At 47.0% G+C, this 16,362-nt stretch overlaps 1 protein-coding gene across 3 annotated transcripts in view; it reads right to left on the reverse strand.

Moving 5' to 3' along the window:
• LOC146184913 (SH2 domain-containing protein 4A-like) overlaps positions 1-16,362 on the reverse strand; it is a 233,704-nt gene that overhangs the window by 66,240 nt on the left and 151,102 nt on the right. Inside the window, exon 1 of one of the 3 annotated variants that reach the window (XM_084609530.1) lies at positions 8,986-9,321. The exons of 1 other annotated variant lie outside the window; for it this stretch is intronic. The gene's annotated coding sequence lies outside the window, so the exon portion shown is untranslated. Of the gene's footprint in view, positions 1-8,985; positions 9,322-16,362 lie in introns of those variants that run through there. One more of the 3 variants, XM_084609532.1, reaches the window with a different exon arrangement.

The raw sequence follows: 16,362 nt of genomic DNA on the forward strand, positions 1-16,362 counted from the left end.
GGCAAATAATGACTTCCATAATACTTCTTGGTGCGAGCATGAATTCAATTCTGTTATGATAGGTTAACCAGGTGTAGTTTACTTTTGATCTATGGGAGTGACAGCACTGAGACAAGGGAAGAACACCAGCACTAGTCCTGTCTTCTTCTATTGTCCCTTATCTTGGCACTGTTATTCCCATCAGTGTGAAGCAACTAGCTCAACTTTCGGTTTATTGATATTTGTTTCCTTCCGTATTCAATTCAAGTTTCCATTTACCTCTCAGCTTAAAGTGTACTAACATCATTGCATCTTTGCAGGGACTGTTACAATAATCTATATGAACCTGGCTTGAGCAGCAAGCACATTGGCTTTTTCATTTCCATCTATTTGAACATTGCTCGGAATCCAGCAACTCTTTGTTATGTTGTGTATAACTTCACCAATGAATTGTTTAACTGTTTTTCTTGTGAAGTGAGGTAACTATGCTCACAGAATCAGTTCCTGATGTGCTCATTTATTATCTTCTCTATACCCACAGGGACCACAAAACACTCAGCGTTAAAAATAAATGCCCACTGAAAAAGTAACACTTATTTTCCAGCAGCTTTGTACCATAGCACTTCCAACATAGCATGCAGATTTTGAACCTTTGGCAAAGAATGCTGTATATTCCTTGTATTTTTTGTTTAATGCTATTATTTTTGTAGTATACGTTCATGTTACATTAGGTTTTTCTGAACTCGTCCTAATGTCAAGTCTCGTATAGCCTTGACATTAGGCCTTGGTACAGCCTTGGTAAGCTCTACCAAGGCAAAAGTGGGTCAGGCTTTCACGCAATATAAAGGAAGCTGTCCATTACATCTCATTTCGAGCATTTCTCTTCAGTGTGGAGAAGCAGTGGTCTTATTGCTTGGAGTTTGTTGGTAAACAGCATACAATATATGCCCTTTGTGACTGCTCGGTAGGAGGTATGCTTCGGCAGTGAACGATGCATCCTTAGAATGCATGAATGAGCATGTGACAATACTTTTGTCTGCAAGTGGTGTTTCAGCGGTCTCTACATAGAGGCTGTTTATGGGTGATGTACTGTACATACTGCTGAAAGATGTAAACGTAATTTTTGCACTCGGCCCAACCATTCCAGTGTGACAGCATTACTGAATCACATATTGCACAACCGTAGTTCAAGGAAGAGCATGCAATAGAGTGATTAATTAGCAGATTTTCCTTATCAAAACCCCTGTTTTGATATGTGAGGTCTTTGACTATGTTTAGAGACCAGGAAGCTTTCTTAGTAGCTTATGTTTGGCAGAAAGGTGAGTAAAACTTGTGATAACGACAGAAGCTGGCAGGGAGCACATGCAGAAACCTGTATACGCTCCTGTATACAGTCCCCGCAGGGAGCACATACAGGAGCTTGAAAGCAAACAGCAGTTGCTAACTGTGGGCAGTACATGGTAAGCAGGGTGTGCATTACTCCACTGAATAGTAAACAGAATGAGTTTGGTTATTTGACTGTACCAAACAACCCAGAGGCGTAAAACAGTCTTAACAGCAGACTGTCATGAAGGGATTCTGCATGGAGGTTACTGCAGACTTGAGTTATGCGCCGGTGCTGAACTGTCGACTGCTAAAACTAAAGAAGCTGAAACGAGCTTCGTAGCAAACAACTTTGGAATGCTCCGCCGATCCCAGACAGAAGGGAAGAGCAACTATCTTTTTGGGGGAAACCTGAATCTGTTTTTCTCCGCCCAATTACTAAATTTGTTTATTGCGAGTTGTCTTTCACACATTGATAGGCTGGATGATGCACATGCAGTCTGGAGGTCGTCCACATAAACAGAGTACACAAGATGCTGGATTATGTTTTTACAATAAACAGTGTAGTGTAGTAAGTACACCTCTGGGGGGACACCATTTTACTGAATAAAGTTTCTTAAAACAGTGGTTCCAAGACATACTTGAAAGAAACGACAGGATAGGAAGTCATTTAGGCATTTCAGCATTCTCCCATGAATGCCAAAATCAGCTAGGTTTTTAAGGATTCCACACCTGCAAGTGGTGTCATATGCCTTCCCCATATCTAAGAAAATTAGGAGATAGTACTGATTATGTATGAATGATTCTCGAACTACGCATTCAAAGCAGACAGGGTGATCTACAACAGTACAGTGTGCTTTTTGAACCCAAACAGGTGTATACTGAGAAGTTGTCGAGATTCGAGAGTGAACCTTATTTAACCTTATTTAAGTATGTTCTCAAACGATTTGGCTAGGAAAGTCATGAGAGCAAAGGTTCTATAGCTACTAGGGCCGATTAGCGGCTTTCTGGGTTTTAGAAATGGTAAAATAGCGGTTTTTTTCCAGCTGTTAGGAACTTTCCCAAATATCCACATTTTGTTAAAAAATTTCAAAGAGCACCTCTACAGAGGGTTCTGAGAGGTGGGCTAGCATGTCATAATGTATTGTTTTTGTAATTTATAAATGCATCTGGTGTAGTCAGCGGAGCTAGAAACATTTGAGATGTTCACCCAGTATATTTGCTGTTCTTCGATGGTCGTTTGTGTGCCAGAAGCTGTGAGAAAAGGGATTGTAAAAGGTGAGAAGCTGCCATTTAGTTTAGCAACTTGCTCCCCCATTTTTTTTAGACGTGATGGAGCTGCTGACGGATGACACATAACTTTTCTGTGTTGCAGGAGATATATCGTGCTTCAGCTTTTGCCTTTTTGAAATTTGAAATTTTCATGGGTTAGATAAATTCAGAAAATTCCCAATGTTTATTACGTCTTTTTTTGCTTCCCTGCACTCTCATGTACATTAAGGCTTACGACCTCGACATACTAGTGCTGATGACTGTGGTATGGACAAGTGTGTTGCGGCAATGATATGGGCAATTAACATTTTGTTGACTTCATCGATGCCCAGATTATCTGAATATATTTTGACAAGTCTAGCTGCAGATTTAGAAAGTGTACATTCAGCTAAATAAAGCTTCTATAGGTGTGGCTTAGTGGGAATGAGTGTTGGTGACGATGTCACACCGATAATTACAGGTAGGTGGTTGCTTCCATATGGATTGTTGAAAACATTCCATTTAGAATCATCAAAAACACACTGTGAACAAAATGATAAATCGATATATCTCACTTTCTTAGTGCTTGATGAGTAATATATATATTTTCCTCAATTCAGCAGGCAGATATTATTATAGAGAATAAAATCTAAACTGTAACCTCTGATGCAAGTTTGTTCACAACCCCAAAAAGGGGAGTGGGCATTAAAATCTACTAGTAAACATGGCACTGGGTAGCTGTGTTATACGTTCTTCTAAGTCGTGAAGTGTTACTTTCAGGAGAGGTTGGAAATACACTGTGCATCATCAGCCTGACTATGCCCACTGCAGGGCGAAGGCCTCTCCCATATTTTTCCAATTAACCCGATTCTGTGCTTCTTAACCTCATCCACCCACCTAACTTTCTGCCGCCCTCTGCTACGCTTTCCTTCCCTTGGAATCCAGTTTGTTACCCTAAGCGACCATCGGTTATCCTCTCTTCGCACTACATGTCCTGTCCATGTCCTTTTCTTCTCCTTAATTTCCGCTAGAATGTCGGTAACTTGAGTTATTTCTCTGACCCACTCTGCACGCTTCCTATCTCTTAATGTTACTCCTACCATTTTTCGTTCCATAGCCCTCTGGGTACACCACAGTGCATATTGTGACGATTTTAAAATGGGGAATGGTTACCACAGTGGATTCACATTAACCTTAATGATTTCACGGGTTGCCACCCCACTCTGAACTGCAATTGCGACACCTCCAGAGAGCCTGTTTGATTCTTCTCAGTCACAACAAAAGACTGTTTCTTTAAAATATTCTTGTATCATAATTTCTTGCAAGCATAAAACGACTGCGGAAAGTGAGTTTAAAAGATATGTTATGTCAGTGTAATTTTTAACGAGGCCATGACAATTCCAGGTATGAGGAATGCCATATTGAATTAAGTGAGTGTTGTTAAATACCTTAAATTTCTATATTGTCTGGGCCTGTTATGCGATTTCTCTATTTTCTTTTGGAGAGAGTTTTGCTGCCGCTGTAGCAGAGGCAAAGGGGTGTTCGCACCCATCACCTGTGCACAGGCGCTGGTCCGCGATCGCACCGCGGATGAACCAGCTTCAGGTTTCCCCTGTTGGGAAGATGCCTTGTGGGCTACCAAACTGAGGGGCCGGCGTGCTGTTTCGAAGATGACAGAGCATCTTTCACTCTCCCTGCCTGAGGCTTTGCCTGGGCAGGGGTCAGATCCTGCTGTGGCTTGCCATCCCCACGTGCCACCACATTGGAATAGTCTGGTTTGGCTGTGAACACGAAAGTTCCTCATGTAATTTGGTACAGCTTTCATACCTCTTTGAAAGTTATGTTTGCCTTTCCCTTCAAAGTAACAATTTTTTTCTTTTTTTAAGGACAGACATGACTGCGATTATGTGGGGTGGTCACCATCACAGTAGCACACCATGAAACAGCTTCACATCCATCACCCAGGTGGTCATTTACAGCACATTTAGCACATGTTTTTTCATCCAAAAAAACAGCGCGAACAAACGGGGACGACAGGAAGAAACAACAGGAACAAGCGCTTGTTCCTGTTGTTTCTTCCTGTTGTCCCCGCTTGTTCACGCTGTTTTTTTTGGATGATGTATCCCCAACTCGCCCGCTTAACTATCCTGTTCAGCACATGTTTGTCGACCACGGAAAGTCTGGGAGTCGTGGACAATTTTTGGCAGTTAAAACAGCATCGGGGTTTGAGGATGTGTGGTTGGATATCAATTTTAATGTAACCTACTGCAATGGAATCTGGCAGCTTGTTGGTGTTGAAGGTTAGAACTACATGCTTCACGAGTATTTCTTTATCTTTTTGGATTTTGATCTCATGCACAGTGATGACATTTTGTTCAGACAGTCCAAGTATTTCTTCCTCAGTGAGATCCATGGGCACTGACAGTTATTGGGATGTTGCCAAAGGTTGCAAGTTCCTGGTTTGGTTACCACTCAACAGAAAGAGCACATTGGAGAATAAGAGTCATGAACAATTACTAGTCTCATGAACTTCTCTTTTCTATCTTCGTTTGTTAACCAATGCCAACGTGCTAAACACACTGCGTTGAGGCTCTTTACTTTTGTTCAGCTTTGTCTGTGACATGCCCTCATTACGCAATAAAAGCACTCAGCTCGTTCAATTTTACATGGTCAAAAAAGCTGCAATGAGCACCACACACAGTATGAACGAGAAGAAAAAAAATGAAATTCTAGTTCATGGAAATGAGCATTTACGGCAATTTATTCTCGTTTTGAAGATGCACAAATCGCGATTTGGAAATGTTATTAGCAGGTCCCATACGTATTCTTTCTCGAGTAGCAAATATTTCTCTGCTGTTTAACTTGCATTCCACTTGACACTGCTTTACATGCTTTCTTAGCAGTGCCCATTTACTGGCCTACCTAAGCACTGTTTCTCATCGGCCTTTTAGTGAAAGCAAGATTTCCCCATTAGGATGCGGTAAGACAAGGCCATTTAACTTGGAGAAATTGCTCATATGACTAACGCAGTACAAGAGGTTTAAAAGCACTCCTACGAGTCATAGCTTGCAAATGACAAGGTATAGTGAAAGGCTGACTTATTTTCAGTCATCCGGGAGTCTTACCATGCAAATATAAAACTAACTACATGGTCATAATCCACCACCTCCATCGAAACCTGCTGGCTCATGGTACGCAGAGAAAGCAGCAGCGATCCAAGTGCCCAGTCTGCAGCCTGCTTTTTCCCTACCTTGGCATTGAAGTCGCCCATTAGTAGAGTAAACTGCGTCTTTGCTCTCCTCATTGTAAAATTCTACATCTTCGTAGAAGCTTTTGACTGCCTGGTCATCGTGACTACATGTAAATGTGTAGGCCTGTACAATCATTAGTTTATACCACTTATTAAACTTAATTACGATGACTGCCACCCTCTCATTAATGCTATAGAATTCCTCTATATCGCCAGCTATATCCTTATTGATAAGGAACCCTACTCCTAGTTCTCCTCTCTTGGGTAAAGCTCGATAACACAATACATGTCTGCCCTTCAGTACAGTATATGCCTCATTTGGCCTCCTAACCTCACTAAGCCCTCTCACGTCCACTTTCATACCCTCTAATTCCTCTAACAGTACTACTAAACGAGCCTCACTAGTTAGAGTTGTAGCGTTAAATGTCACCAGGGTCAGTCTCCAATGGCGGCCTCTCTGGAGCCAGAGATTCTTAGCACCCTTTGCTGCGTTACAAATCCGACTGCCGCCGTGGTCAGTTGCTTCTGAGCTGCTGAGGCATCAGAGCCCTCTGACAGAGGGATGTTTGCAATGAACAACAATTTCAGAGATATCATTACTGAGTGTGCAGTAGAAATAGGCAGTAGGATAGTTAGAGAGGATACTGGTAAACTATCTAAGGAGACGAAAGACTTGATCAAGAAATGTCAAAGTATGAAAGCTTCCAACTCGACAGGATAGAACTGGCAGAGATATCAAAGCTAATCAATACGCATAAAGTAACTGACATAAGGAAGTATAACATACAGAAAATCGAGCATACTCTAAAGAATGGGTGCAGCCTTAAAGCGGTAAAGAGGAAATTGGGCATCGGCAAAAATCAGATGTATGCTCTATGGGACAAAATGGGCAATGCCATCACAAATATAGACAAAATAGTCAACGTAGCCGAGGAGTTCTATATACTGATCGATACAGTAGCCGAAGTAGACCGGACAATATCAGATTGGAAGTAGTGCAAAGCAGTCAGACGTTCCGCCAGTGACGAAGGACGAGGTTAAGAAAGCTTTAGAAACTATGAAAAAGGGGAAAGCAGCTGAGGTGGATCAGGTACCTATAATTTGTTGAAGGACGTAGGGGGGGGGGGGGGGGGGGATATCGTGCTAGGAAAACCGGCCACCTTGTATACGCAACGCCTGGTGTCATCAACGGTACCAGAGTCATGGGAGAACGCTAAGGACTTAAAAAATTACAGACCAATCAGCTTACTATCTGTTACATATGAGGTGTTTCCTGAGGTAATCGGTAACAAAATCAGGACTATCTTGGACTTCAATCAAGCAAAAGATCAAGTAGCTTTTCAGAAAGGGTACTCCACAATCGGTATGTCCATACCATCAACCAAGTGACAGAAAAATGCTCGGAATATAATCAGACCTCATATATAGCATTCATTGATTACGAAAAAGTATTTGACTCAGTAGAAAGCTCAGCAGTCATGCAGAGGCGCGGCCGCCGACGGGTTTCGTCTAACACGCTCCCGCACGGGGGTTTTCGATGGGATCGGATTAATGCTGGTGCTTCCAGGGTACATGCAAGTACACTAAAAGCTACACTAAAAGCGTGTGTTTTCAAGCACTCCTCAAAACAGAACAATTCGTTCTACGAGGAGGTCACACTTGCTAATCAGTGTCTCAGCGGCAACAATACGCGCCTTTTCGCGTCTGTACACAATAATTCATCCCCCCCCCCCCCCTTTTTTCCCTCTCACTGCTCAGCTGCACCCTCCTGAGCGCACCGCACCCCCCTCGCGACGCCACCGGGTCGCACAGAAAAACATTTGACTAAAGCCACACCACGGTCGTAAAGTATGCACGGCATTATAATCGCGCGAAAGAATATCGGCTGCAAACTGAAACGCTAGTAAATGCCCCAGGCGGCCCTAGGGCACAAAAATAAACACCGAATGGAACGTGGGTTCGAGTACAAAGCACGTCGTCAGGCATGCCCTTGGTACAAGCGCGAAAAACAATATACGAGTACGAAAACTGCTCCGAACGGCCCCCGAACGGAGAGAAACGACGGGAAACTGAGAAGCAGTACAAGAGAGGAGGCAACGAATAAAAGAAAAACAAAGATGCGGCGGCGGCCAGCGAAGAATGCACGCGCAGTGCTGGCCCTCGGCGGGCACGCATTCCACGGATGCCACCGACTTCGCGGTGGGGGGTTCGGCACACCTCTCCAAACAATTTTCCACCCCGGCTTTTCTTTTCCAGAGAACACCGTAGAGCGGCGACAGGTCGCGATGCCCTTCCACGTCTCGAGCTCGTCAACAAGAGTGACGTTTCCTCTGCAGAATGGATGGGCACGGGCAGCGAGCACCTAATACGCGACGATGCACCACGGCGTATAAAAATTTCCTACGAACGACAAGTCGAGAACGGACTTGCTCGAGTCAGCGCAACCGCGATCCAAGTGAACGTCGCTTCCGCAGGGACGCGTCGGTTTCCTCGAACACCGACCGACCACACATGGATATTAATCATTTCTTAACAAGACCGTCTGGGAACGATGCACACGTACGGGCTACATGCCTATTCTTCGCATGGGGGTTCACGAGCACGATTTTAGATTGTCTGACATCGAAATCATGCAAAGGAAACGATACACAAATTTCGGTAAATGAAGGACTACAAGACAGCCATATTCATAATATGAGGCGCAACAGGCGATAACGTGCAGATATTCTCCATTCATTCACAAGGATAAATCAAGCCCCCTACTGTCGCTCGAGTCGAGTCATTTCGGGAGTGGACAAGAAGGGTGATCAAGGTGCCAGACGCCACCGACGCGCGATGAAGTAAACCTTCCTGGTCAGATCCATCGGTGACTCATCCGATGAGTCCGAGCGGACGGACAGCCGACCTGGCAGCGACGGTTACTACCCCGCACCGTCGTATCACCGCCAAATTGTTCGCGCGACATCTCGGCGCCGATTACGCATGCTCCGCGCGGCGCCGGCGGCGTATTTGACTCACAGTTTCTGAGGTCGCGGCTGCCCTGCTCTGGCAGTCTCCTCCCAGAGCAGCGCAACCGGGCCTAAAATCTAGCGCTTCACGTTCCAGAAAGTTGCAGCAGCTTATTCAACAACCACTTCAAAGCCGAACTGACTTATACAATTAAAAAAAGAAGCATGACTTACGGCGCCGATGGGGCGGCTGGCGACGCTATAAGGACATGAGAAGACACGCCGGCTGTCGGCCCAAACAAGGTAACGATCCAGTATGCCCACGAGGTATTCTCGGTCAACGGTGCACAAAGCACGGCAGCACAAGCACGCCAAACCGGGTGGAGACAACGATGCGCCGACTACATGCGAAGGCACAGCCGCAGCCAGCAGCCGCCGGCAAGAGGCACACCAGGCACACGCCGCAGACCCACGCAGAGTTCGCTGCTCGCTACTTCTCTCGCGTCTGCTGCTGCTGGCAGTCGGCCCCTCCGCTCACCGCTGGTTAGCCCTCGCCCAGTGCGAGTGGAGGCGGGCAATGGTGGAAAGGAGCAAACCGCGTCTACGCATCTCTTTCCCGCACGTGTAAAAAGGTTTGTGGCGCCATCATGTGGCTCTTACTGAAGCGCATCAGCAACGGGAAAAGATACGTTTTATTTGATTTTTATATAAGCCGCAGGAGGACAGGTCGAGCGTAAGTTCAGTGTGCTTCCGTGTCAATGAACATTTCTTGCGCGCTCTATGGTCTGCTCTCTCCGGATTCCTCTTGCCGACGGGACACCCTCTCTCCAGCTGGCGAACGGAGGGAAAGTGCTAGGAAATGCTTCACCCGTTGGCTGATAGCGCTCGTTTCAAAGAGCGATGTTCTGTTGACTGTGGTAGGCATGCATGCAATCGGCACGGCTGGGTCCGGCAGTTCTAAGCGCGCATTCGAGCGTCAGGGCGCACAATGTCCATCTGCGAATCGGACCGGAACGGCCCGGAAATAATCGCGAGTGCTTGCAGTGACTGCGTTGTCGCGACAAGCATCGACCGCACGCTGCGCTGCCGCGCTGCGAGTGTGCGGACCGAGCGAATATGCGTGGTCACGTTTGCCACGCTGAGATATTGGAGGATATCATTATCGTGGTTATTTCATTTCTCTCGCTCATGTTCCAGGACCAAAGACAGGAAAAGGGGAAAAAAAGTTTCTAGGATCACATAGCTTTTGCGCACCGCTGTAAGCTTCGTCACTGAAACCAATCACTCCAGTTCTCAGCTTTCACAACCACAAAACTTCGCCGATACTCTCTCTCTGTATTTAGAAAGAAAGGAAGATCCTCGCCGCAGTGGCTCACTGGTTAGCACGCCCAGGATGCGGGATCGAATCCCGTCCAGGGAGGCCGCGTGAGGCCTGTGCTGTTAGATGTCACTGCACGTTAAAAAACCGCAGGTGGCCAAAGTGGTCTGGAGCGCTGCACTGCGGCGTCTCATAGCCAAAGCCACTTTGGGGCGTTAAATCCAATAAATCAAACCCAGAAGGGGAAAAATCTACTTATTTCAAGCGTTTAATATTTACCGCAAAAAAAAAAAAAATAAACTTCTCCGCTTACCTCTTTTGAGTGTGGTGACCAGGCGTCCCGCTTTTCCTGGGTCAATCAGGTTTAATAATTAAAGTGACAGTTTGGAGTATCTTTATTTCATTATACTTATTCACTTGCGCTCCCTGCATCGTCTCCGCTGAGCCGTGTCTAGTAAACTTTCAGTTTCGCGTCCTGCATATTCCTCATTCATACAACCGCACAACGGCAAGAACAATTTTTGTAAGAGTGCAGCACTTGGTTAGCATGCACGCTAAGGCAATTTCCTTCAGGCGTTTCCCCGCGGGCGATCGAAGCTTCAGACTTGTTTTACCGTTAAATGAATCGCGAACGTCCGCGCCCTAGACAAGCCTTATCAGCTACGATTATCTCAAGCTGATGCCACTGCGCGTCATTTGGACTATGTTCCCTATAACGCATTATGCCTCTGTAATTCGATGTTCAGTTTTGTGCAGACAGGGTGCAATACGTTTGAAGTAATTACAAGAGATCAGAATCAATGCAGATTTACAGCCACTGAGGTTTAGATCAGGAGAACTGGACGCAAGGCTGACAACAGCGTCAATTGAAAATTTGACGAAAAGCAATGGTAAGTTCAGTTCTCTCGCCGCCGATTGAATGCACTACGGGAGTCTTTCCAGACTAGACGTCCGCAACGGCGCTTTTACCTTTGGCATCAGGCGTAGCCTACATCATGGAAGTAAGAAAACTGGCCTGCATGGAGCGCTTTTCCTCCGCGCATTCGACCTGAATGTGAAACACATGAGACCGTGGCACCGAAATCGCAGCGTCATGGGCGGAGGAAGCTGGCGCGACATACATTCGTTCAAGATCATTGTCTGAATTCATTCATTCATTTACGCCCGCGTGCCTTTCATATGCGAATTGGCAGAAGAGAAACGATCTATTCAGTCCAGGTCTCGCGGTAAGAAACCACGCCGCCGCATTTCCTTTTTTGACGAGATCCGGCGCTGAAGAGAACACCCAGCGATCAAAGTCAGCGCCGACAGCACTTGATCCAAGGTTGACGTTCTTCATCACCCTTCACGCGTCTGGCACCACATCGAGAGGGAGCTGGGATTAACGCCGATGCCCTTTCTCCCAGATGATCTTAACTGAGGGTCATACGGTGGCGCCGACCACGCCGCCCGGTTCACTCAACCGTGACGCGGTGGCTGGACCAACGTGCCCTCGATTGGCACGTTCCAAGAAGAGCTTCCGGCGGCGCATGGCTTCTTGGGGGCGCAACACGGGACTCATGCCAAGGTCGAGTCACCGCACTCGATGCGCTATGCGACGGGCTCTCCACGGCGTAACATTTCAATCAGGCGGCATAGATTTCATACGCAGGTACTTTTGAAGCTCTGCATATTGTTAAAAGCTAGAAAGAAAACAAGAAAAATAAAATGGCTGAACATTATTTATTCCGGAAAGAGCGCGATGTGGGCGCGCTAAAAGCGACGCAAATGAGAAAAGCATCTCTACATACGCACACGAGCACACCGCAGTGTTGTATTAGATGATGCCTTTTATCAGTGTGTAAGAGTGAACCATAGCCGCATTGACTCCTGTATCCTGGAGGCAGTTCGGAAACTCGAGGTTCACTATAGCGTCGCTGGAGAAATACGGCTGGTTGTAGATAAAAGATAGAAGTATCGTTTTAACAGAAAGTGGCTAATATGGTGTCAGTCAATTCGCATATTTAAAAAAATTAAAGTTCTCTCTTTTTTTTTTTTTTTAAGACAGACGTGTATTTACAAGTTTTCTTCAAGATTTGCTCAAATGTTTTGCTAAAAAAAAGTTGTTTGACAACGCATAATTTGTTATTCAAACTGTGCTGGAAAATTTAATACATAGCTTTCGTGTCATGCATTTCATAAAAATTTGGTTGTAATATTTTTTCCAGAAAAAAATTCTAGTGGAAACTTGTTCTCTGTGCAGTTACAAAGGATGGATTTGTTTTCCGTCAAACGCCGTAACTACAAGAACGTGGTTAGCCGACTGCATCGGGGTGACTGAGGCCTCAGCAGCTTGTGTTCTTACCACCAAGCAGAGCCGGCACGCGGAGCCCAGGGGTTATGGGTTGTGCATAAGTTACTGCGTCCGACAGCACACTGAGGACCCTGCTTGACGAGAATTAAACGCCGCAGAGACGGGGGGCGGATGGCAAGGGGTGGGAAGAGCGGGCACAGCAGTGTGCGTGATCCCTACTCGTGTTCGCATTGCGTTACCGCTTTGTTCATATCTCTCTGTGTGTCTGTTAAAGGCTTAGCAGCTTCATGGTACGCACTCAGTGCTCAAATCTCAAGCACCTCGTGAGCACCTACTTACCTTTGCCTCTTTCAGTTTTAAAGAAAGGGAATCTGGAAATGTGGTTGACGCTGAGGGGCCGGGGCATTTGTAGGGAACTCAGGCGGTACTACACGCCGAGCATTCTCAGGGCCTGTACTACCGTCTGAGCGAGCGCCGTCAACCCAGTTTCACAGCGGTTTCAATATTTAAAATTTTCTTTAGTATCGAGTATCTTCAAAATACACGATACTTTAAAAACGTATTTTCGTTACTGATACTCCAATACCTTCACTTTCTGCACGCGATAGCTAATACCGATACACAAAATGTATCTAAAGACAGTATCGAAGATACATGTATCTTCGATACTGCCCATGACTGCTCAATATGCGCGCTCGCAGCCAGCGCCTTATCACGCGACTCACGGCGGAAAGGACCTGGAAATGGCTGCTCTGAACGCCTGTCTTTATTATCTCTAATCTCCTTCCCATTTTTGGTTCGGTATCTCGTATGAGAATGACGGGTCATACCGAACGGGTCTACGGCAAGAACATGTCCGCCGCTCACACTTGTGAGCTGTTAAAAGCCCGGTTTCATGGCGTGCGGTTCCCTTTTGACCCACCGCAGTGCAGTGGTTAAGATGCTCGATTATACTTTGCCGGAGTACCCGGGCTCGATCCCGGCTACCGCCGGCTGCGTTTCGTTGGAGGCGAAACGATGAGGCGTCCGTGCGCTGTGCAATATCAGTGCACGGTAAAGATTCCCAGGTGGTCGTAATTACTCCGTAGCCCTCCACTAAGGCACCTGCTTCTCTCTTTCCGCTTTCACGCCCGCCTTAATTCCTCCCTTCCCTTACGTCGCGGTTCAGATGTGCACAGAACAAGTGTGCCTGCGAACTCTGCGAGTCGTCTCATGCATACACTACCTATTCTGGCGATTTCAATGCCTTAACCGCTATACTTGTTTTAATACCGTCGCCTTTTCGTAACTTTACTATTTCACAAATTTTTGTACCGAAGCTGTACGATTATATTGAAGCCTGCGGGTTTTGGGCAGCTCTAGGTACCCGCGATCGCGCGCTTGTTTGCCATGAGCTCTGCCGCGCACCGATAAGGTCTATGGGCATTGTTCCGGTCTGAAAAAACTGGGCAGTTATCGTTATCGCGTTCGTTTAAGTAGTTTCTACTGGTGTTGCGCAGCGCGGAGGTATATTCTAGTACACTGTAGCGGAGGGCACCGCTGACAGGGTTGCGGGGCCGCGAAAACGCGACACGAAAAAAAAAAAAAACAAGCAAAACATACAAATTCACCGGATTCAATTTTTTTTTTTCCCTAAAAAGGTGCTTTTTATGGAGTTGATCGCAAATGTAAGATGTATTCAGCTTGCAAACAAAGCAGCTGTTATCTCCTCTCATCAAGAGCAGGCACTATTTTTCATCGCGGATGCGGAGAGCACGAACAAGAGCTCTAGCTTTGGCAGTGTTGCATTTGATGCATAAAACGGAGTATAGAAGGTTGAGTATCATTCGAGTTTCCCGTCTCAAATGAGCAACCCTAGTTGGCAGCTCCTTCCAACTTTCCGATATCATGTTGTCTCGTAAAGTCGCCATTGAAGAATCAGTGCCTGGCAGATGCTCGTAACGCCGCCGCGAGATTTTCTGAGCAACGTACTCTTTAAAGCTAATACTGCAGGAGGAGACCGATTTCTCCAGTACTTGAATCCTTACATCCAAGGACGCTACAGACATGGTGTAATACGGCAGCAATTGCTCATTAGCATCCGTCCAAGCCCAGGCGCGAGACTGCAAAGAAAAGCCTCTGCTAGGCAGGTGGTCTTGGGCTCGAACACCAGTCCACGAAGGATTTTATTGTGAAAGCAATACTACTCTAGGTATCGAGTATTCAGCGTGGCGCGGCCGCACCCACGTGATGCTGTGACGTCACAACCCACATGGCACTAGGGTGAGAGCTGGGCTACCAACGCAAGCGGTTGGCGTAGCGCGGCCGTACCAACGTGACGCTGTGACGTCACACCCCACGTGGGGTGAGAGCTGGCGTACCAATTCAAGCGGTCGGCGTAGCGCGGTCGCAGCCGCGGCGCAGCGCGTGACGTCACACCCCACGTGACATAAAAGCGAGAGATGGGCTGGCAGGAGCTGCCAACTTGGGTCTCTCGTTTTACATGGGACGGTTATGTCAGAATCAGCCTGCTAGGCACGTTCATACGGCTTGGTTAAAGCGGGGCTTTATATGTGGGCTGAGGAAGCAGAAAAAGAGAAGAACACTCGGTCACCCGAGCTAATACTTTCGCTCAATATTTAGTTCAGCAGCGTTGAATCCTTGTAATTTTTTCTTCAACTACAAACTTTCTGAAACTGCCGTATTTTTTTTTTTTTTTTTTCCTGATAACGCGGTGAATAGCGTGCGCTGAATCACATGTAATTCAGCAGACCTCAACTCAAGCGGCCTTTCCCGTCCCCCATCGACTGTCTCAACGGGGGCTTTCCCGGGAATATCTGTCGAGGCGGAGGCAGACAAGTGGGGCCGACAAAAATGAGGGCGTTGCACACCCAGCACAAATGCTGCAACAATCTGACTGGTCTCTTTTGTTCTCGCTTTTTTGTTGCGCTTGATCGTGAGTTCCATTTCAGCCACTTCATCTTCGTCTCTGCCAAGGAGCCAGTTGTGGGCCGATTAGGGACGTGTCTCATTCCAAGCCCCTCAAGACAGACGAACATATGCTGCAGAGACGCCGGAGGGTGCGGAGAGATAGAACAGGGGAATCGAGTGGTCTTCTTTTTGTGTGCGTGTACCTGGTCGGTATAGCTTCCTTATGGCACACAGCTGCGCCGAGCCTGTATGCAGGGGCGTGACCTTCGCACGGGAAAAGCCCGCTGTGAACTGAGGCAGATTTGCGCGACACGCACTGTACGACGAGGTCGGCAGACTTACGCTTATTTGCCCAGCAGCAGCGGCACGCGGAACAGAGCATCGGGTTCTTTTCTCACTTGGGTAGCTGTTTCTTCGGAGAACGCAATTGTTCACGGAACCCGAGATGAGCTCTAAACTACGAAGCATTTGTTAGTAAAACAACGCAGCGCGGCAACATGTTACGACACTCTGTGCATACACCGCATACAAACTCCGGCCTTGAGAACGCATTGTATAAATCAATATTTTCATCTGCGCTTCAACGCTGGCTGCGGCCACGCCGCGTGACTCTGGGTTTGCATCGTTAGCAGGAGCATTTTTTTTTTTTTTTTTTTACACATCGTATCCTAACAAGTGCTTGGGGCGAAAGTACCATTCGCAAGTGTTGTTTTGAGGAATGTCCTCGCGGTGCTAAGTTTTGCTTCTTCATCTCCTTCTCCAAAGCGGGTGATCTCCGCACGCCCTCATCTCTCTGGTCTCTCGGCGCCTTCTCTTTCTTCCGCTATACTTTCATCCCTTCAGGCCCGGACGCCTTCGTGAACGAGAGGCGCATTAAAACTCAGCCTGTCCTCGTCGGGGCTTTCCCAGCGCCGCTCTTGTCTGCACGAAGGGCGAGGCGGCAGCTATACTCTCCATCACGTAAGGTCAGGCACGCGAGTGCCCTCAGAGAAGGCCCGCATCGCAGACACTGCGCCGAACCATGGGCGCCGGGAACGGATTCCGCAGCCGCCATAGTCGACGACAAGAATGTCGTCGGATGGCTTCATGC

The sequence above is a fragment of the Amblyomma maculatum genome, chromosome 7 (genome assembly GCF_055883805.1).
Source record: "Amblyomma maculatum isolate TAMU_Amacu chromosome 7, ASM5588380v1, whole genome shotgun sequence".
Lineage (NCBI taxonomy): Eukaryota > Metazoa > Arthropoda > Arachnida > Ixodida > Ixodidae > Amblyomma > Amblyomma maculatum.